Genomic DNA, 22,160 nt, shown 5'->3' on the forward strand with positions numbered 1-22,160 from the left:
GATTTCCGTGTATAAGAATTATGTCAGAAAAATATGAAGTAATAAATAGCATTTTTTGGTAAATTCAGGACACACAACGAAACGATGAAAATGGGTGAATATAGCTAATTAGCGAAGACATTGAGTAATATCGCTACTGGCTTCTCTCTCGTGTTTTCTAGCGCGAAGTCTCACGTGGCAGGCATTTAACGATATTGCTTCTTGTAACCAGTCCATGTATTATAAGGTCCTTGTCGAGACTATGCTTTTTATCGTATCGTACCGACTTAAGTAATGATGATCAAGGCTAGGCCAAAAATTCAATCGCTAAAATCTCGGTTCAGACTCAGAGTGGATCAATTTGACTGAAATTTTCAGCAAATTCCCTTTACATTATCATTATCTAGTTTTTAACTATTATATATAGTGAAAACTGCCAGCTCTTTATCTAATCTCCCATAATGTATCTTTAATGCATGTAACATCTTAAAAATAAGTTAATTTCATACTTTTAGAACTTAATATTACACATACACAACCCAATCTACTGAAACAACTTTCTTTTATCAGCAGATATTGACAATAAAGTAAATCAAGCATTGTTTTTATCAAAATTAATACAGGCATTCGTGTTTTACTTCTGCGTAACTTGGATCAGGTTATAGTACCGGTACTTGGGTTATTGTACACGAGGCCCCGCCTTTATGTGTTAAAGATGTAAATTTAAAATGTCGGAGAAAGCAATCTATTATCGCTTCAATTTCAAAAGAGGGGATTTGTACCCGTGTCAAGTAGGATTTTCTGCTTAATTGTAGTTGAATGTGGCAGAAATATTATAAATAACAATAATCAATCGTTGTTTTGAAGAAAAAATTGTCAATTTTGCTTATTCGAAGCCCGATGTGATTAGCGTTCAGAGTTTGCCACTTGAAACTATATAGCCCCATCGCTTATCTCAAAACATTGAGGATTAAGAGATGAGGTTTTTTTATCTAACAGAGAAGCAAATGGTCATGTCTTCACACCAAAATTTGTGTGAGGTTGACAAACTTAAAGAAGCATGCTAAAAATATGTAACTATTAGCCGTACATATCACCGTAACCAACCTGATAAACCTGTTATCCTTCCGCCTCTAAATTATGAATATTTACCCAAACCTGGCAGAAAATTTTAATTCAAACCCTCTTCGCCCATTCTGGACCAAAAAATCAACAAAAATGGGCATGCAAAAGGCGAGAATAGAGACAGAGAGAGAATTGCTATAAATAGACGAACTACAATTTGTGGGTACTGAGATGGTAAAATTTAATGGTGGTCTGCCTCCATATAAAGTAGGCTTTCTACCTAAATTAAAGATACATTATGGGAGATAAGATAAAGAGCTGGCAGTCTCACTATAATACATGTAGATAAAAACTAGATAATGTAAAGGCAGTTTGCTGAAAATTTCAGTCAAATTGATCCACTATGAACCGATAATTAAGCGATTTAAATTTCGGCCAAGCCTTAATCATCATGACTAAAGTCTGTACAATAAAAAACATAGTCTCGATCATCCATTTCATGATTAAATTATGAATGGAAGTCGAGCAGCAAATGGGATCATAATCCAGTAAATATCTCAGGCTAGCGATGCCATCGAGAGTTAATTAAGGTCTGGATAAGTTAATTAATGTATAATTAATAATTTAGATAACATTTTAGGCCTAAAAAAAGACATGCAATCTGGAGAGCATGTGCACTAAATACTACCAGTGTAGACTGGAATAACCAGATGCTAGAGGTTGCCATTCGATTGAGACTTTGCGACCCATTTGTGTCTGTTTTGTGTGTTTCTTGGTTCGAGTATTTGACTTCTAAATTAACAACTGGTCAGAAATGCAGGCAATTGGCTGTTCTTGATTGGCATGAAGACTTGCTTGGTTTCAATGATTTTTCATTCTTTTTTATCCGAAACTTGATGGTCGGTGCGTTTCAGTTCATAAAGGTCTGTGATTGTGTCAAATGGGGTTCTTTCGATCTCAGGTCACCTGCCCTAACTTGTTTGATAGAGTATCAAAAAAATTAAATTTTGTGTCGGGGGGGAGGGGGGAACTAGATATATACTTCTTCAACCATGGCTACAATATTTGGTATAAAATTCACTGAGATTGCACAAAAATAATGAATAAATTTCAAAATGTTCTCACAGGTTAATGCCTCTAAACATGAGTTTAGCAAATTCACACTATTGAAAACCAGAGCAACCTGCTCAGCAAGTTGTTTTGTGTAGTTTGATACTGATACTTGTAATGGTGTATACATATATATATATGTAGCTTCAAATTTCAGTATTTCAGTGATTGTCACCGATTAATATTATAGTGCTTGACATTTTTGTACTTGAGCCACAGAATCATACTGCTACTGTACTTGTCATGTTATAATTGAGGGGTATTTTTTGTTACAGATTTAGAATCTGTGACATAATGTAATGCACTTGGGTTATTGGTTATTGTAAAAAGTCAACAATGGCATTAAAGTAACAAAGAGACTAAACATTAATGGATTTTATAATCATAATAAACATTAATTTTAAAAAAACCCAAAATAATTTAGGAATCTAGTACAGAAATGTAAGTGATTTCCAACAGTCCTGATTTATTGTGTCGAATACTGTCAAATATTGTCGATTCTATTCTTTCATTGTGTGCGAAACTTGAAATATTGGTTTATCTCCCAAAGATATTCGTGCATATCAGACTGTAACTTCCTGGATTATAGCCCCTGAGTTTACAATTTGTATCTGATTTTGATAAACTTAAAATGCATGTTAATTTAACAACCCAAAGATGTTGGTTCTGTTCAATATTCGTGCATATTGGACTGTAACTTCCTGGATTATAGCCCCGGAGTTCACAATTTGTATCTGATTTTCATGAAACTTAAAATGCATGTTTATTTTACAATCCAAAGATCTTGGTTCTGTTCAATATTTGTGCATATTGGACTGTAACTTCATGGATTATGGCCCCTGATTGTACGAAAAATCCCTTTTCTTAGATTATGCAACCTTAAAGGTTACAATTTTTTTCTGATTTTAAAAACGGTTCAAATGTATCACTGTTACACCATAATGATCGTTGAATTAAAATCGGACCAAAATTGCCCAACATTCTAGTGGTCAAAATCTCTATCCAATTTTGACTTAAAATATAGGTTTATTAAATATTCCAAAGATCTTGGTTCCTTTCTTTATTCGCGCATATCGGACTGTAACTTCCTGGATTATGGCCCCCTGATTTTATGAAAATTTGTGTTTTTTAGCTTGTGGATCCTCTAAAGGTCATAAATTTTATCCAATTTTAATAACCCTTCAATTATATAACCATTACACCTTAATGACGACCGAGTTTGAATTTTTGTGAAAATTGGGGCAAAACTCTCAGACAAAATGTCCTGTTATGTAAATAGTGTAAAAAAAGTACCAAGGTTGTGGACCTTCTTTCTAGTGGTTAAAACTTTTCTCCGATTTTAATATAAAACTTAAAATCCACTAGGTCTAGATTCCTTTGAATACTTTTGCCTATCAGACCGTAATTTTTTTGATTATGGCCCCTGATTGTATGAAAAATTGCTTTCTTTAGCTTGTTTTCTGTCCAACTCTTGCAAAATGTGGATGTATCTTGCATGGTAACTGCTTGTTTATACAGGTGTTAAAAAAAGAAATAACTCAACAAAAAATAATGAAATATATTCATAGTAAGTCTGTCAATTAGAAGGGCAAAACACCCCTTTGTTTTTAGAGTCTGATAGTCTCGAGGGGCAATGTCTGCTCTGGCTAATTGATGGCACTGTTGCTTCAACTGTTAGACAATGGTCATTTTAAAATATATATGACAGATGTATCACCGAATAGTGATACTACATGTACACTTTTTGTTTCAATTTATTTCATGACCAATGATTTCTTGTTTGGGTCTTGTGGTTAATTAAAGTCTCTGTGTTTGATTTGAGTGATATATGAATCTGTTGCCTATGGCCATCTTTATGTTTCTCGAATCAAATTGATGGGCATGTTTTTAATCTGATTGAATCTAAGCTGGGAGATTATCTAGCGACAGCGTTGATATTTTGACATGGATTATATCTTGAGAAGTTTGATATTTTCCGAAAAATGCAAACGATGGGATTGAATATCCTACCTTTCTGCACCAACTAGGCAATGAAAATGGTTAGTTATAATACAGATTAAACATACAATATACAAGAGCTAAATCTGCCTATTGATTAGACATTAATTAACTTATGCAGACTATAATCAACTCTTGATTCCATCGCTAGCCTGCGATATTTAATGGATTGGAATACATTTTTGAAAAGTAATTAATCGTAAAATTGGATAATCGAGACTGTTTTTTTATCGTACCGACTTTAGTAATAAGAGTGGAGCAATTTGACTGTAATTTTCAGAATATTCTATTAACCTCTATTTACCTTATCTATTTTTTTAAAATATTATAGTGAAAACTGTCAACTCTTTATCTAATCTAGCATAATTCCCCTTTAATAATGGGAATTTAATGAACAAACATGCTATTTGTAAACATGACAATACACACTCCAAAACCAAAAAAAAACCCTGTTATTTCATCTCGTGTAGAAAACATGTTATGTGTGTGTGTATGTGCTGAACAACATGTTTTCGGGTATTATTCTTGTGGATTTTTGACTTAAAGTAGGATCAGATGTAAGCCTTTACTGGTTGGTGTTATTATTGCATTCTATTGGTTATGTGTTATCTCACATGTATACACACTCTGTCTGCATAAGCCTGCCAATCAGTGTTGTTGATATACAGTACGATATACAGTACAAAAAGGTGACTGGATAATGGGAAGTGGAAGCGAAATATTGTTATATATTGACCTTGTCGTCTAGAACTAGTGTAGGAGAAAAGCAGCTGATAATCATTGCCAATATAAAATGAACTATTTATTTCAGAAACCGTAAACATCTAAGAACGCCTACGTACATGTAACTTGGAAGAGAAAAAAAATTAAGTTAAAAAGTGAGGAAGTTCAGAGTTATGAAATCTCTTCAATATGAAGTTCTATTAAAGATTCTGGATTTATTCAAATATAAGGTTTTGGAAGAGAGGTAATATTAACAAGGTCTTAATCTTATTTTTTTAAAAAGATGTGTGTAGATGTATGTTATTCTGACTATTATTTTATCTATACTAATATTTGTAACTGTCGTTTGTCTGTCTGTCTGTCTGTTCGGGGTTGGCAGCTACACTAGGTATGCCCTGAGTCAGAAATTTTGGGTATAGGGGTAGCTCGGACCGGGGAGTAACATAGGCCAGGTGGCGTTAGTCTACCACTTCCGGTTTCGGGGTTATGACCCCGGAGCGTAGCCGGTCATTCTTCTAGTTTTCTATATTTACGATAGATACGTTTTCTTCAGAGTGTGTAATTTGGTTCCAGTTAGCATTGTTCAGGCATTGATTGAGACATAAATCATTAAATACCATTTCTACTTAAAATAATGGTGCAGCAATTCGAAACGCTCAGATCTGGCTTGAAGCTAGCCTTTTTTGTCCCAAGCAAATAGTTGAACCATTTTATATGGCACTTTTGGTTTTCTGTTCCCTATTGATAATGGTTCAACAATCTTGCGAATAACGCTCAGACCTTACTTGGTGGAGCTAGTTTGAGAGAGAAACAGAGAGAGAGAAATGGGGTTTAACACTCGACACAAACTAGGTCATTTTGGGACTAACACATGGTTCAATTTTATTTCAATAATTCGCTAGGGGTCTTTAGCAGTGGGAGGAAACTGGAGGACCCGGAGAAAACCCACAAGGTCGGACAGGTGACCCTAATCCTTGTCATGTACAACCGGGGAATCAAAACCACGCCAGTTGACTCAATGACAGACCTTCTGATACAGCGCGCACATGCTAACCATTCAGCCATCCACCCCCCCGAGCTAGTTTGAAGCTAGCTTTTGTCCTCCATGGAAAAGTACAAATTGTGTACCGGTATTATGAAAAAAAGCCTTCCAGCTTGACAGTGGCAGATTAATCATGGCACACATGGCACAGCTGCACAATTAAAGGGCCCCAGTGGGCCCCTTTAGAGAGAATACAGATTTTTTAAAAAGTTCAACCAAAATGTTTTTTTTTTATTTGTATTATATTTTTATTTCAATATTGAAATCACTAAGAAATTATTGACTTTTTTACAACCATCTATAAGATGTAAGCACTGTTAAAGATAAATGGTTGGAGTGGAATTGGCTATATTAAAATCATTGAATATCATATCCAAACATGTTTATAATTCAGCTGTTGTTAACTGTCAGTCTGTAACAGACAGTTCTGCATGTAACTGAACTGGTGAATGTTCCTGCAGTCATTTGAAACAGATAAAGTCAAAACTGCATTCCACCATGAACTTTTTAATCTGGTAAAAGGTCCATGGCTCCGCTGTGACACAAGAAAGAACAATTTGGCTTTGTTGAACACTGAAGTTGACTTTATTCAGAAATTGGATTTTTTGGATATCATTGATTATTAAGTGTAGTAAAGACAAGTAAAAATCTTATTTGATTGATATTTGACATACATTACTTACCGTTGCATTCAGTGATTTAAGATTATATGTTTATGTTCAATCTACATGTTGCATTTAAATCAATAAATGAATTTCAATATTTAACATAAACTATTTGTCACGGAAATACACTTATGAACTTAATTACTCATTTATCATTCAGTAATTAAATTACATGGTGTTCCTAATTTTTGGACATCATGTAGTACTATGGTTTTTGCAACCATACATGTATTGTATCTTTAACTAATTATTGGGTTCACATATATGTATATATTGTAGAGAAGTCATATCTCACGTGTACTTAAAAAAATGATTGAATGGTTGACACATAAAAAGATTTATGAAACCAAAAACTTAGATGATTCTAGGTGAAGCCAGAATATCATGTTTATCACTTGTGTTGGAAAATTCCTATTGCATCATTTGGCTTAGTAACCAATCGTTATATTAATTATGTAATATTTGTCCAGTAAATAATTGACGGAGCTGTCTCAAGGACACTGTCAATTGTTATAAAACTGATTGAGGTCCTATACATGTACATGTAGATTTTAGAGAGCAACTCAATTAGGGAGAGATTGCCGAGGTTCAAGAGACACCAACTGGATGGAGTAGTCTCAACTCAGTGCCAATCTTGATTTATAGTCCAGTCAATTTATGATTTTACCCCCCCCCCCTCCAAATTGCAAGAAAATGTTTTTATGCATTTTTGCGTTTATTTAGGTGTACTCTATTTATAAAATCCCAACCAGTAGCGCTAACTGGTCCCTTAAAGCGGTAAAAAGTAAAATCCAAGACATTTGCCTAATCAATATTCAAGAAAACCCTAAACTGTAAGCGCCCGGCCCCATGAGACAGTCTCCTCAGGCACAGTCCAAAATAATCAAAAACTCAGTTATTATACATCCATATCTGAAATTTTTTTGCACCTAGGAAGCTCGATTCCATTGTCATCTTTCTTCCACTCCTCTATGGTCTTATACTATCTTATCGCTATCTGAAGTTTTTAACGCCTACGGCGCTGATTCCATAATGTCATCATTCTTCCACTCCTCATGGTCTTATACTATCTTCTCCTATCATATTTACGGTTATACTTTATAGTGAATCTCGCAGTTAGTAGTACCACTAGTCAGTGGGTCGTGGGGGAACAGACTGTAGAAATGGTCTGTCAACACTCACAAAACAGGTAGATTTGATAGGCAGGTCCTGAGATTCTGTCCAATTTCTTATCCTCTCGCTCATTAGAATTTTCTCCCATCAACAAACTCAAATTCCAGGGAATTGACTAAAATTTTCAGGCTCAGTCCCAAATAATTAAAATCTCAGTTATATATTTTACGTTGCTATCTGATATTATTCCACTCCTCTGTGGTATTATACTATCTCAGCACTATCATATTCACGGTTATAGAGAACCGCCCTGTTAGTAGTACCGGTAGAGCGTGGGGTGACAGACTGTACTACTGTTTTGTCAACTCTCACAAAACAGGCGGAATTGACAGGCAAATCGCGAGATTCTGTCCGATTGACTGCCATTTTTAATCCTCTCATTCACAAGAATTTGACCACAGCAATGATCTCAAAAGCCATGATATTGACTCAAATTTTCCAAATTTTCTGCCTTTCGGATTACTCAGTGTTGTAGCCACAGCCCCTAAGGTTCACAAAAAATTATTAACAATCATACTATGACATGAACTTTAAGTCAACTGGAATAAAACTACTTTCCGTCAAGATAACGAACCAAAAACAACAATATAGGCAATATGATCTATGCTCTTTGTGGGATGAGATCTATGCTGATTGTGGGGTGGGATGATGGATGGCACCCTAGGTTTGGAACCTACCCCACCCTATTCACCGCTTCTAGATCCGCTACAGGCGTTACATTAAGGTCATATGAATGTATAACAGTAAATGTGATGCAAACTATAACGTTGTATAGCCCAGCAAACTGAGATTGGCACTTATTTTAGCTAAAGTTGCTCAGTTAACGAAAAGCACCCTCATGCATTAGAGACGGCATAACCCTTCATTCTGTGAAGAACAAATTGGTAAATAATTTCTTGCGCATCTTTTTTGAGTCCTGCTTCACTCATCTTTCAGGACATTAGGTTATCCCCGAAAATGGTTCAAGAGAGCACCGGACATCTATGAAAACCATGCCATATAAAATTGTGACCCCGACAACCTAATGCAGGCCCTCACTATTTCATGTGTTTCTCTTAAAAATTGACGACTTTTTGTTTGTCTGAAGTTGTACCTTTTAAAGGAAAATGGCTTAAATCCCAAACTTTACCCTCAAAATTTGTTACATTCCGGTACTCCAATTTTGGTAAACTTGTTGGATGTCATTCAGTACACCCAACGCTACCAAAAACCATCAAAAAAACTTTTTTCTTGCAATTTTTTTGGGGTTGACCCACTTATTTTCGTAAATTGACTGCACTATTATGGAAAAGCTGTGATCTCTGGAAATAAGGACAACAGTGTTCACTAGTGCAGAAAAGTCACACTCGTGTTAATCCTCCTACCATCATTTGAGCCTTACCAGCTAATCATTTTGAAAGTGTGCACTCCAGTCAAGTTGAAGGCTGAAAGAATGATTCACATTACAAATGTCATTTTGATTATAATGTGCAATCTCTGTATGATAATTTCAATTAGTTGTTGGCAACATTCAAATGAGAGTTTTAACATATTTTTTTTTATTCATTGTAAGCTTACAACTTAATTATAAATCTGGCTTTGTGAATGATGGAAAGGATAGTGCATGTAGTCTTAAATTTAAGTCCCTCCCTCACATATTTACCTTCTTAACTTATTTCATATAATATCTTGTATGATGATTTATAAATAGGTTTATAATCCTCTTTTTTACTACTGGCTAACTATAACACTGAATTATTAAATTAATGGTCTTAACCTGTATGAGTAAATTTATTCCTTGCATTATGATCAAAAACAGTTTAGTTTCTATCTTTCATGTTTTTTACTAAATGCAATATAAAATTGTTTATAATCTGCAATATTAAAAAGGGTACCATTAGTAACATTAAATTTGATCGAAAACAAACAACATTTTTTGCTAAACTGTTGCAAGTATCCCATTTATACCCAGCCTTCTCAGTACGGTAAATCCTGAAATTTCCTACAGTTATATTAATTTCTTTTACCCACCAAAATCTATTGCCAAGGCAGTGGCTTTATATGTGTTTTGGGCTTTTGATAAGAGATCTACTTGTAAAAATCAAATTTGGTGGCAACTGAATCTCTTTAGATATATATATGTACTATACTGTTTGTATGAAAATATTACCCGTGTGTTCATGTATGTGTTGTAATATGTATTATTAAATGTATGACTATGTCTAACAAAGTGTATATGTATGGATGCTGTTATTAATGCACGTTTTGATGCAACAAACGTCTTAAGAATTAAGAGCAATGTATCGAAAAAGATTCATGCCAGACAGACTCATTCTTAGAATTAAAATAAATCTGTTACATTCTGTTATATAATATTAATTTGTTACTCTCTGTGAATATGCACAATTGTAATAGAAATGTGAACTATGTACTATGTTGAATCAGGCCTTCAATGAAATTGAATGAGTTACATCTTCTCTGAACATCCCCTCGGAAATACATTTATTTATTCCCAACCAAACACAAGTAATAGTCTCGATAAAATTATTCATTTATTTCATATGGATAACTTTTCAAGAGGAGAATCAGTTTTTATATGCCCACATTGAAATGTGGTCGTATATTGTTGTCACCCCATCCGTTCGTCCGTCTGTCATTCTGCGTCCAACTTTAAATTTATACACAGTGTTTAAGGTCATGAGACGACGAAGCCTATTGATTTTCAGCGATTTCCGATAATTACTGCCAGAGTTATGGCCCTTGATCACTTTGAAAAATCTTGTGGATGCTCTACAGGCATGGGCCAAACAAATTCTAATGATTTTCTGATAATTACTTAATGAGCTGTTACTCTAAAATCAGATTTTACTTTATTATAAATGTTTCATTACCAACAAAAGTAAAAATATGCAACAATCTGTGAATATGCAACATAATCTTTCAACCCGACATACTGGTGACCAAGATTTCTGGTTGGCAAATAGATAATAAAAAGCAAAAGTACAATAGGGTGGTGATCTGAAAATTATTAGTGTCCAAAGTTGTAATTGAATTACTATCATATTATTAGCTTTGGGATATAGAATTTCTAATCATGTACAAGTCGACCTGGTTTGTTGACAGGATGAGTATATAGTTTATCTCTCTGTTTAAAGTAGGCTTTCCTGTTAACCTAGAGCTATTTTAAGGAGAATATTATTAGAAGGGTGTGTTATCTGTTTGTATTTTTATATTCAACCCATCCTTCACCATATCACTCATTCTCACACAATTTCCCCTCATAGCACACTGCTACCACGGGGGATTTGAGTCAAAAGTCAGTGCTATGTTGTTAGTGCTATTACATGTCCAATGTTGCAAATGTTGAATGTAATGTGTAAATTGGACTAAGTCAAAAGTAAAAAATCCTGTAATACCGGTACTTACAAATACATCGTGTAAAATGACATCTACTTTTTGTCATTAAACATTTCACTACAAGCCGAAGTCCATCTACCCAGAACTTTAAACACTGAACTCTGACATCTTCTCATTTGACACTCGCCCTATGTATTGTACCCTTCGACATATGTCTTGTGTATCGTAACACAGAACAAGTAATGAAATTAGCCAGTATGCAAATTAGTTCACATGGTACCTATTTTTAATCAGTACCTATTTTTAATCACGCGAGATCTAAGCTGTATGACTGTCTCTTTTTGGTGCTGTCATCTTTTGCATTATAATGCTATCCTGTTTATAAATTATATAATACCCATCCATGGGCCATTGTTCATTCTTCTCCTTTTATTTGTTGAGCTATTATATTTTGTATTATGTATACTTCTCATGAAGGGCAGGATGGTTGTTACTTGTTGTGGCAACTTTCTATGTCCACATTGCTCATGGACTGTCGCACACACAAAACCCTGGCGACTTCAGAGTAAAATTCTTCGTAGAAAAGTCTATGAAATGAAATGAAATGGGGTTTAACGTCCTCCTGTTTTGCTCCTAAACTGGGCTAATGAAGACGGACATAAGCCATACGGTGTGCTATGATGGAAATTTTGCCCGGGCAGCGGCCCTACGGCCTATTCTTATATCGAATTCCAACTGCCAAGGGATCTTTTACGTCCACGCCTATTTGTACACTCGTATGTTATATGTGGAAGCTGAGATATTTTGCTTTTCTTTCTTTATGTAGAAAAAAACTCATGAAATCAACACCCGGTTGCAGGTCTCATGCCGGGGGAAATTCCCTGCTTGAAAATTATGTTTTCTTCACGCGAGATGTCACGTGATTAAAAATAGATTGGTCTGAACTTATTTGCATACTGGCTAATTTCATGTCGTGAATTCTGTGTTACGATGTAAAAGTGAAATGTTGAACGGTACAATACGTTTTCCCCATTTCATTTAATTTTTGTATATCTCAGATTTCAAATTGATATATCTCACAGATTTCAAATTTGTATATCTCAGATTTTAAATTTGAAATTTGTATATCTCAGATTTTAAATTTGAAATTTGTATATCTCAGATTTTAAATTTCAATTTGTATCTCATATTTGTCTCAAATTTGTATCTCATATTTGTCTCAAATTTGTATCTCATAATATTTGTCTCAAATTTGTATCTCATATTTGTCCTTAGTACCTTGACTAATAGCCCGTTCAGATGCTTAAGTTGAACTGGTTTAAAAACCCTGGGGATCGTTAAACCAGTTTAACTTAAGTGTCTGAACGCAAATGTGGGGCAAATAAACCAGTTTAAAAAACCCTGCTCGCGACCTGTCTTCGAGAAGGTTTTTTATTTTAAACTGGTTCGTCTTAACCGTCTGAACGGGTTGGCTTAAAAACCCCGGCTCCAGCTTGCTTCGAGTATGCGCAGTACGCAATTAGTTACATTCCTGTAAAAATATTGAGGTCAGACAGTGCCAATGTTATCGAAAGCATGCGAGAACCGAATAAAGAATATGATGCTACCCATGCATAGTTAACTCTAACCTCCGACCGAAGAGGTCAGAATAGTTAAACTGGTTTGGCTTATAGTACGTGTGAACGCAACACGATGCTGTCTTAAAAAAAACAGCGATTATGGACTGGTTTAAAAATAAGCATCTGAACGGGCTATAAGTTTTATAATGGGGTTTTATGGTTAGTGTGATAAACAATATGATTGCTAGATGCTTTATATAAAGATAAATGATGAGTGTCAGCTATTTAATTTTGAGATTGAGGTGAGGAATCCAGCCTCACTGTTAGCTCGTTTTACAAATATAAACTATGAATTTACTGTTATTTATTTAGATTCTTTGAAATATATAATTTTATATGGCTTGTACAATTTCAAGCTTTTTAATATCATTGCCAGTCAGCTGAAAATATTCAAATTTACATACATTAAATGCATTGGTCTATAAAGATAACCAATTAAGGGTTATATTAATCACAGTGAAGTTGACTGAGGGTTATTAATCACATTTGAAGTTGACTGAAGGTTATTAATCGCAGTGAAATTATAACTAAGCTTTTCAATTTCATTGCCAGTTAGCTGAAAATATTCAAATTCACATTGGTCTCAGACCCTCAGTCAACTTCACTGTGATTAATATAAATAACCCTTAGTTTATCTTTATAGATCAATACACTTAATGTAAGTGTTAGTAATGACAGTGAAATTATAACTGAGGATTATTAATCATAGTGAAATGAGGATTATTAATCACAGCCTAAGTACCAGTATATGTTGGGATTCAAATTCAACATAAAATACAGTAAACAAATAAGTGCTTGATTTATATATAATACGATAAAAAGAATGTGGATTAAAACAAGTCTCATATCAGTATCACATGTCTGCCTTTCTGCACTAAGTCAGTGGTGTGTTTTTTTGTTTTTTTAAAAAATTTTTTCAAGTATTGCCCAAAATAAGTGGTTGAAGACGACAACAACTCTCGTAAAGGTCTAAAGTAGCTGGAGGCTAGTAGCCGGAGGACATCTAAATTAGGATCTCGGCGATACACAAGGGGTTCAGGAAGAAGATGAAATAAGTAGAAAGGCTACCCCTTTAACCAGAGAAGATAGACAAACTCCTCGTAGATTATAAACTAATCTATTCTAAACGTTTCGGAATAAAGGTGACCTTCCTGAGTAATGATTTGATGGAGCGAAGCGTACAGTATTTATAGGTAAAATGATTGTGACGTAATATGAACGTTTAGGATTGGTCTTGAGTGAATTGGATTAATCCTGATCAGCTAGGAATGATCAGGATTATTCAAGATGATTTGTTTAGGTGTGTCAATAAGTGTAATTTTAGATTTTCAGAAATAAAAATGGAGAAAATTAATATTCGCGTTAACATGGTGGAATGATATGCTGATAATAAAAAATGATTACAGTGAGTAACAAGTAAAAACATATAGATGAATAAACAAATACACAAAATATTTATTACAGTACATTGGTGTTCGTCAAAAAGTGATGTTATATTCGTTGAGTATGGCGTTGAAATCGAGGTTGTGGTATGCAGGTGCCGCGACATCGTGATCTGAAGGAATCTTTTTTAAAGAGGTGCTGGTGCTAGAATCTGTGGTGTTGGTTTCGGAGATGGGAGTGATACTGTTGAGATATTCATCGAAATCAACCGCTATGGCGATCGCTGTGGCTTCGGTGTTAGAGATTAGTGTGGCAGATTTAGGTGGTCGCACTTCAGCCTCAAACGGAGGGATCCACTGGCTCGGTTTTTCCGGGACACAAGAGGAAGGTGTGTCTGGAGGAAATTTACTGAGTGAGTGGTCCGTTAAAAGTTGTTTCTTGAGTTCGTTGATTTCTGTGGTGGTGAAATTGTGGTCTTTTCTGAGATGATGGTATAAGTTGGAGCGACACTTGTACCAGTGGCCGCATTCGGAACAATGCCGAATGTGCATGATGATATCTCTGTGTTTTTATACGCCCACATTTTCATGTGGACATATATTGTCGTCGCCCCCGTCCGTCTGTCCGTCCACAATTATTTGTGAACAGTCTACAGGTCACAATTTTTATCCGATTTCAATGAAACTTGAAATATAGGTTTATCACCCTAAGATCTCGGTTCCTTCGATATTGGCATGCATCAGACCGTAACTTCATGGATTATGGCCCATGATTGTACGAAAAATAATGTTTTTTGCTTGTGAACACTGTAGAGGTCACAATTTTTATCCGATCTGGTTTAAACTTGAAATGTATGCTTATAACCCAAAGATCTCGGTTCCTTTCGATATTCGTGCGTATCGAAAGGAACCGAGAGGTTTGATGGGGCTTCTGTTAAGTATAGCTTCTTCAAATTGGGTCATGAATATGCCATACGCATAGATGTTAGGGGCAGCTTTAGTCCCCATTGAGATGCCGTTGATTTGGAGGTAGAATTTATCATCAAATCTGAAGCAGTTTTTGGTTAAAATTAAGTGGAGCATACGTAATAGCAGCCAATTGGGTGTGGTTTGTTCAGGTCTTTGCTGAAGTTTTTCTCTGCAACTCTTAATGGCTAAATTAAATGGGATGGAGGTGTAGAGGGAGGATACATCTGTGGTAAACAGTATAGTGTTGGTAGTTAGAGGGCCGAGAGTGTTGAGTTTCCTAAGAAAGTGTGTGGTGGCCTTGATGTAAGATTTAGACTCTGTGACAATTGTTTTTAAGTGGTAATCAAGGTATTCGGATATTCTTTCAGTGGGAGAGTTTGTGGCCGATACTATGGGTCGGCCTGGGTTGTTGATTTTGTGGATTTTTGGTAGCATGTAGAAGATTGGCCTTCTGGGGGTGTTTTACTTTTAGCGATCTGGCGGTTCTTTTATCCAATTGTGGATTTCTTCGTTGTTCGAAGGATTGAGTTTGGTCGTGTGGTAGAGGTTTATAAAACTCACGGTTACTTAGCTGCCGGAGTCCTTCATTGATATAATCAATGCGGTTATTACTATTAGTTTTACCCTAAGACAGATATATTCAATGATAGCAGATTGTAAGGTAGAGTTTACACTGTGAAAAGGTTCAGCTAATACTTCTTGCAATTTTGTTATACCTGTATGGAAAATAATCTAATGTAAACAAAACAGGTAAAATTTAGAACCATCTAGCATCATAGAATAATCAAAAACGTTTACAATAAAAACAAATGTCAGGGAATTATATTCATATTGATGTTTTGATACAAACATTTCAGTAGTTTATTCTTTGAATGGCATTTAGTAATTGGAACAAAAATCAAATAACAAACTATTTATGGATAACAATTACTGTGGTTTATTTCACTACGACGTTTCAACAAGATTTCACAAGTCATTTTTTTATTTGTGTTATAGTTATAGGCTTGAAAACGACTTGTGAAATCTTGTTGAACGTCGCAGTGAAATAAACCATAGTAATTGTTATCCATAAATAGTTTGTTATTTGATTTTAGTAGTTTGTTAAATCCTACCATAAACAATACAGACAATGAATCTTCTCAGTATGTAATAAATTATGTAGATTATCATAACAAGAGTCCCATCAAAAGATTTCACCCAACTTCTTAGTGATGCTTGTTTGGTTATATCATCTGCAGAAAATGTCCACTGTTGTAAAAATTATATCTTTGTAAATACTGAATGGAATTAAAGTATAATTTTAGCTGATATTCCTTTTAAAGATTAAACATTCACAGTTCTCAAGGGATTCAAAATCCCTAAATGAGGGATCATTAAAACTGTCATGGATGGACTGTAGTTGGCATTACATAATACATAATAACCTACTGTTTTGCCAGGTTCACATTGTCACGATAGGGTTGTCCCTATTGAGTCCTTGATCTGCTATGTGCAGATATGTTTGGATATGTTTCCATTAGGTCAACACGATTGCCATGACCAACCTCAATATATGATGAGACCTGATAGGATCACCATGATTACTCCACGACTGAAACCACGTTTTCAATCATAGTACTGTGGAGACACAGTGGCACGGTGAGCAAGTGGAAGTCCTTGGCCAAGAATGTCTTTGGGTTTTTTAGCATGGTTTCTTTTAGTCACTAATGTAGGACGGAGAGCCTGGCAACGACCAGCATCTAGTCATTCTGATGGGATGGAAACACAAGGTCCTGTACACAAGTTGCATGCACATAAAAACCCTTGACAGCTGGCAAACCTTTTTTGTCCCCCACCTTTCGAAGAAAGCAGGGGACTATTAAAATGGGTTCATCCGTCCGTCTGTCTGTCTGTCCATCCGTCTGTCTGTCCATCACACTTTTTGGGGCACAATAACTCTCCTTCTAATTGACCTAGAATGTTCAAACTTGGTGTAGGTGTTTATTAGGTCAATGTCTTGATGGAGTTCGAAGATGAGCATTTTCTGCTAAGGGTAAGCAGAGATAAGCAATTTGATTGTTTGATGCTTTGGGACACGATAACTTTAGTTCTAATTAAGTGAGAGTGATGAAACTTGGTGTATAGTTTCATTACATCAATACCTTGAATAAGTTCGATAATGAGCATTTTCTGCTCAGGGTAAGCAAATCGATAAGCAATTTGATTGGCCAAGACTTTGGAACACAATAATTCTCCTTCTAATTGAGCTAAAAAGTTCAAACTTGGTGTAGGTGTTTATGACGTCAATGCCTTGATGGAGTGTGAAGATGAGCATTTTCTGCTTAGGGTAAGTAGAGATAAGCAATTTGATTGGTTGATGCTTTGGGACACGATAACTTTAGTTCCAATTAAGTGAGAGTGATGAAACTTGGTGTATAGTTTCATTACATCAATACCTTGACTAAGTTCGATATCGAGCATTTTCTGCTCAGGGTAAGCAGAGCGATAAGCAATTTGATTGGCCGAGACTTTGGAACACAATAACTCTCCTTCTAATTGAGCTAAAATGTTCAAACTTGGTGTAGGTGTTTATGATGTCAATGCCTTGATAGAGTTCGAAGATGAGTATTTTCTGCTTATGGTAAGTAGAGATAAGCAATTTGATTGGTTGATGCTTTGGGACACGATAACTTTAGTTCTAATTAAGTGAGAGTGATGAAACTTGGTGTATAGTTTCATTACATCAATACCTTGACTATGTTCAATGATGAGAATTGTCTGCTTAGGCTAAGGAGCAATAAGCATTTTGATTGGTCAAGACTTTGGAACATAACAACTCTGCTTCTAATTGAGGTAGAATGTTTAAACTTGATGTAGATGTTCGTCTTGACTGAGTTCAATGATTAACATATCAAGCTAAAGCTAAGCAGAGATAAGCAATTTCCTTGGTCGATGCTTTGGGACAAGATAACTTTGATTCTATCTGATAGAGAGTGATGAAACTTAGTGTATAGTTGATAATCAGTTTGATTGCTCGATACTTTTGAAAAAAATAGATGTGCGATTAATTAATATGTGTCATCTATTTATTTGGGGATTTCGGCGGGGGACATCAGCCTCACTGTTGGCTTGTTATAGTTCAATACATGTACATATCTTCATTAGTCCTGTTGGTGCAGAACAGTTGGATGTCAACCTCATTGCATTTCATTCAGGGAGGTTGGATGGTCCAGTAGTCTATCACATGGGCTTTAAATTATAAGATCTGCCATTTGAGTCTTGATTTCTATCCCAAGCTTGTACATGATAAGTGTCCCCTTCCCAACCGTGTGGATGTTCTCTAGGTCCTCTGGTTTCCTCCAACAGTTCAAGACCCTAACACAAGCAAATTATTGAAATAAAATTAAATTAAATTTTCTCTAAATCTCTAACAATTCATTTCATACGGATATCAAAGACAGGTTCAATGATAGACTCTGCATAATGATTATTTAATTTATTGTGGCCATATGGGTATATAATTTGATTTTTTCTTCTGGTCATTAGAAATATCATACATACATTTAGATAAAAGATAAAAATAGATGACATAATTAGATTTGAATTAACAGGTGTTCAAAAGGAAATAAATATCTTAACAGTTTGAGTTTTAACAGGAAAAGCCAAATATTGACATGACGAGGAAACTATTTCGCTATTCTATATATATCCATCATATTATAATTCTAACATAGAAAGTACATGTAGACAAATAAAAAGGTGGTGTAGGATTTTAACAAATTTGCATCTTGCTTAAAAATACATTATGTAAGAATTAGATAATTAATAGTTCAAAAATAGAAAATGAAAAATCAATATTTTGAAATTTTAGTCAAATTACTTTATTCTGTGTGAAGTCATGAGTGTTTGAAGTTTTGACACAATGTAGCTTAGATTGTTTATTTTCGGATCAATAATGGTACTTGACAATCGAGGAAAAATTCTTAATTGGCAGCAGTGTTCTAATAATTACTTAAAATCAGAGCCATCCAGTGGCTCATAGAGTTTATTGTCATTTTAGGCTTGTCATGTGAATAAATGTTTAAATAATAATTTATATAACATTTGAAGCCAAACAAACACTGCATTAGGCAGATTTAGCTCTTAGATAATTAAGGTTTTTGTCTGGCAGTTCATGATGAATTGGTATCTTAAAATTTGTGTAATTTCTTATTTCAGTATACATAATTAGCATGGTTCACATGTGTCACACTCTTGAATAATGTATCATAAATTTGGGGAACAATTGTATAAAATTTATTTTTTTTCATAAACAAATGAAATGGGGTTTAACATCCTACTGATCTGTTCCAAGTGGGCTAATGAAGACGGCTTCCAAATGACTGAACCATGTTTTAATATATTTAATTTTCAAAATTCACAGAAAATTAAGAATAACCAGATTAAGTAAAAAAATTTAATCAAAATTAAAAACTATATTAAAAGCCTATATTTTTAATGCTGGTAAATGAGTCAGATCGCTTTGAATTGTGTCTTTTAAAATTGTGTCAATTTCACTAGATTAAATCCTACACATCAAACCTATTTAAATAAACTCATTATTTTCTTAATTATTTCCTGTTCTCTTAGCCATTAGTAGTACAAAATGATGATTTAATGAACTTACGTAGGCTGTTGGATCATGACTGAGTATGGAGTTTACCCACATTTATGTCAATAATCGTATATACATGTACATACAATCTAGCCTACAGTTGGCATTATTATACTGTGGGCTAGGCCATTGATCATAGATATTCTTGTTACACTCAATGAACTACATATATGACAGAAACTACTGACGTACATGTACTATGAGTACGATAACAGTACACAGTGTGTAGTAAGAAACCTATATCCTGACCTAGTCTTTAATACCATAGTTGACATGTATAGAAGGAGTGTTATAAAGTGGCATTAGTTATATGAATTGAATGAGATTGTAAAGTGTCGAATCATTTATATTGACTTATAATTCTGCTTTGTCATCGTATAATTGAAGACAAGATATATTGGCACTGACATTAAAGAACAGACTAGATGATTAAGTAAGGTGGGTAATTTTGTACTGTTATTTGTTTTAAAATAAACTGGTGGTATTCAATTTTCAGAATATCAGTACACATGCTATTTTGTATCTAATGAAGGGTACAGTTTACTGTATTAAATGTTAATCACCGCTCTTTGGCAGTTCTCCAAACTGTTAAATAAAAAGACTGTGTGTTGTTGACACAATTTTTACTGTACAGATTTTTATAGTGGTTTTCTAGATACACCAGTTATTGAATGGATTGAATTGCAAAGTTAGTTAGTATTTTTTTATTATATTAAATATAATGTATAAGATTAATTATGGTTCAATTATTTCTCAATTAAGTTCAACATCTATTGGTGTCTGAACACAGTGTGATGCAACTGCCTGCAAGTTTTACAGCTTGCATATTATAGCATGTTTCAAGCAGATACTAATGTCAAATTCCCAGTCAGTTGAAGAACGTTAGTGAACCGATTCAGTTTTGTTCAGATTGACTTGCTCACAGTGTATGTATGTATAATCTTTATGAAAGCCTTAATGGGAATGTTATAAATAGATTATTTAATCAATGAACTACTTGTACATGTAGTACTATTTATAGGTAAGATCTGTAGGTCCTCTATGTGGTTTTGTATCGGTAACCTAGATTTTGATATGGTATGAAGTTCATTATGTAAATGATCAAAGTAATTAAGTGATCAAACCATTATATCATGCATCTACATTACTTTAACCTACATGCTTTCCTATAAAAAGGTGGGCTTGAATGGCCAAATGGTTAGCATATGCGCACTGTATCATTGAGTCAACTGGTGTGGTTTGATTTCCCAGGTGTATGTGACAAGGAGTAGAGTCCAACCTCGTGGGTTTTCTCTGGGTTCTCTGGTTTCCCGTCTTCATTAGCCCAGTATAGGAGCAGAACAGTAGGACATTTAACCCCATTTCATTTCATTTCTCTGGTTTCCTCCCACTGTTAAAGACCCCTATGCGCAAGCGAATTATTGAAATAAAATTGTACCATGTGTTAGTCCCAAAATGACCTAGTCAAAGATGTCACATATCCTAATTACATAGGTTTAATTATTATTTTGTTGTCAAGAAGTCAATCATTCATAACAAAACACAACACAAGGTATTGTGTCTGCTAAAATCAGGCTTAGTTGATGTATCTGCTTTATTTGGTCGTTAGTTTTCATTTTTATAGACATTTTATGAAGAATGTCAACCTGAAATTGAGGAGTCTGCTTGACACTCTTATCCCAATGTCAGTGTTAAAGTTTTATGTTCATACCAAACAAAGCAAAATATATTGTAATAATAGTGTGACAGCAGGTTGACAAACCTGGAAATATAGTCCACCTAAATGGTTTTTGATGGATTATATATCTTCAATATAATTCAGATTCAAAATCTGGATGTTGCCACCCTCGCACCCTTGGGGAAATTTAAATATTCAAGATGGTAGTGATGGTCCAAAAATCGGTTTTAACATCGAAGAAATCGGTATCTGTAGATTCTTGGCTATTTGGCCGATATTCGAGGCTCCGATATCTGTTGAAAAGGACGTGCGCATGACTATTTGGACATAATACAAGACTCTCCTAGAGGCCGTAAATTTTGGGAATTATATCGTAGTCAACATTTAATAACTGATAATCTTCACCTTATTTATTATTCATATAGCAAATGATTTTAGTACACAATAGATGGTGTGTATTTTTGACAGCGGAGGAATTAAGTGTGACCCAAATTATTTTTTCCTTCAAAAAACATCGCGTTCCTGTTTGATTCTGGGGTAAAATAGTACCCGATGTTTCCCCCGACTAACAATGACATGTAACTACATCGATTATCATGACATTCGAGACAATTTAATGTCAATCTGATGAAAATACAGATCTATATTTCGTTTTGTTTTTTTATGCTTTCGATGGCCTAGACTACATGAAGATCTGACAAGTTATAGCAATAGGTCACGTCAGGGGTCAAAAGACTGACTTATGACCCTATGATGTCAGACATTTGATTAACCAATCAGCATTGATG

At 34.6% G+C, this 22,160-nt stretch overlaps 1 protein-coding gene across 1 annotated transcript in view; it reads left to right on the forward strand.

Moving 5' to 3' along the window:
• LOC126811479 (ATP-binding cassette sub-family C member 5) overlaps positions 1-22,160 on the forward strand; it is a 68,189-nt gene that overhangs the window by 1,343 nt on the left and 44,686 nt on the right. The window contains exon 2 of the mRNA XM_050537148.2: positions 4,964-5,119. The gene's annotated coding sequence lies outside the window, so the exon portion shown is untranslated. The remainder of the gene's footprint in view (positions 1-4,963; positions 5,120-22,160) is intronic.

Source organism: Patella vulgata, chromosome 1 (genome assembly GCF_932274485.2).
Source record: "Patella vulgata chromosome 1, xgPatVulg1.2, whole genome shotgun sequence".
Lineage (NCBI taxonomy): Eukaryota > Metazoa > Mollusca > Gastropoda > Patellidae > Patella > Patella vulgata.